This window comes from Myotis lucifugus, unplaced genomic scaffold, assembly GCF_000147115.1.
Source record: "Myotis lucifugus unplaced genomic scaffold, Myoluc2.0 scaffold_235, whole genome shotgun sequence".
Taxonomy (NCBI): Eukaryota; Metazoa; Chordata; class Mammalia; order Chiroptera; family Vespertilionidae; genus Myotis; species Myotis lucifugus.
In genome coordinates, this window is record NW_005871283.1 from 1,864,784 (window position 1) to 1,867,286 (window position 2,503).

Below are 2,503 nucleotides of genomic sequence, written 5' to 3' on the forward strand. Positions count from 1 at the left end.
AATGTCACTCATCTTAGAGGCCTTGCCTGGTGGTCTCACCCCTACCACTTACCTGCTTTGTTTTTTTCCTCTTGGCTCTCTCCCTACTTCATTACCATGTGTTTGTCAGCCTTCTGCCATTGGAATGCCGTCTCCATGAGAAGGGGTGCCTAGGTCTTATTCATAAATTAGAGGCCCGGTGCACAAAAATTTGTGCATTCGGAGGGGTCCCTCAGCTCGGTCTGTGCCCTCTCACAGTCTGGGAGCCCTCGGGATATGTCCACTTGCCAGCGGGGAGCAGGCCTAAGCTGCAGTTGGACATCCTTAGCGCTGCTGAGGAGGCGGGAGAGGCTCCCGCCACCACTGCTGTACTGGCAGCCGTCAGCCTGGCTTGTGGCTGAGCAGAGCTCCCCCTGTGGGAATGCACTGACATTGAGCATCCTGCATTGAGCGTCTTCCCCCTGGTGGTCAGTGTGTGCCATAGTGACCAGTCATTGCCAGTCGTTCTGCTGTTAGGGTCAATTTGCATATTTCCCTTTTATTATATAGGATGGCTGAATCCTCCTGCTTAGAGCAGAAACCATTCTCAATAAAGATCTGTTCTGTGGCCCTAGCTAGTTTGGCTCAGTGGATAGATCATCGGCCTGGAGACTGAAGGGTCCCGGGTTCGATTCCAGTCAAGGGCATGTACCTTAGTTGCGGGCACATCTCCAGTAGGGGGTGTGCAGGAGGCAGCTGATTGATGTTTCTCTCTCATTGATGTTTCTAACTCTCTATCCCTCACCTTCCCTCTCTGTAAAAAATCAATAAAATATATATTTTTTAAAATGTGTCCAGTCCCACGAACAGAGCCTCCATCTCTGGACACTGACAGTGAGCCAGGCACCAGTCTAAGCATTATATGTGTCTTTTCAAGCTCTCTGAGGTAAGGATGATCATTAGGACTCATTCAGATGAGACCACTGAGATGAACTACATTGGTCAAGGCCACACAGGTAATAGCAGTAGAGTTGGCATCTGAGCCTGGATTCTGGATCCAGAAGATGAATCCTTAACCATGCAGTATGCTGTCTGCCCAGTGCACTCCACCTGGCTTCCTGGTCACACCTTACCAAGCAGCACTGACTGCTCGGGCCTCAGTGGTTGGGGTGAGGGTGTGGGGAATGCGATGTCGGGTGGTAACAACCTATCTCAAGGGTTCTTAGAACATTTAAATCAGATCAGGTATGAAAATGCATGTTTCAGGGTGGTTAGGTCACAATGACTACTAGACATTGATTGCAGGAGGGGAGCTCAGACTCACACAGATGCAATATATAAGCTGCATCCTGACTCTCAAAAGCTTATGTTCTAAAGGTGTAAAGAGATCCACGCTAGCGACCACAGTAAAGTCACTTCAGCTTGTGGACTTCAGTTTCATCACCAATAAAATGCTCCTGCTGCCAGCTGGCTGGTGTGGCTCAGTGGTTGAGCATCAACCCATGAACCAGGAGGTCACCGTTCGATTCCTGGTCAGGGAATATGCCTGGATTGTGGGCTTGATCGCCTGTGGGGAGAGTGCAGAAGGCAGCCGATCGTGATTCTCTCTCACCATTAATGTTTCTATCTCTCTCTCCCTCTCCCTTCCTCTCTCTCTGAAATCACTAAAAACATATTAAACATATTTTAAAATGCTCCTACTGCATTCCCCAGGCACCCTCATTATATTTGTTTGCACGCTTGTCTCCTTATTATAATGTGAGCTCCTCAAGGGCAGAGACCCCATCTGCTCTTCTGTGAACCTATTATAAACCCATGGGAGTTCAGAAAATGTGAAATAAATCAATAGTGAACTCTGAGGCCCTTTCAGCTCAGAACTTCTCCACATCTGAGATTTCTGTTCAACAAATAATATACAATTTACTGGCCTGGGCACTGCAGGACACAAAGAGATAAGCCATCAACCATGCTCCAAGAACAGCCACTCCTAGGGAATACACTTTTAGGAATTCATGCTGCAGATATCCTTGCCCATATGCCCAAAGGTGTAGGTTCAAGGACATTCACTGACTCACTTTGTTTTGATAATTAAAAGTTATGAACAACTGAAATGCTCATCACTAGAGGGCTGGCTACATAAATGCTATGCAGACATTACAAAGAATGAGGCAGGCTTAGATAAACGGATATGATACAATCTCTGAGAAAGAGGGTTAAGTACAGTTTACAGAGTGCATACAATGCTATGTGCATGTTGTGTTTTTAAAGGAATACACATAGACATATATGCTTATCAAAAAAGTCTAGCTCTAAACTAGTGCTGTCCAATAAAGTATAATGTTAGCCACAAATATACTTAAAGAACAATGTGAAGTTAATTTTAATATATTTTATTTTACTTAACCCAAAATAGTATTAACATTTAATCAATATTTTAAAATTATTTTTTCTAGCTTAACTATTACACTTGTATGTTTAAAAATTATTAATAAAACTAGTGGCCCAGTGCACGAAAATCATGCGGAGGGGGGGGGGGGGGCCTCAC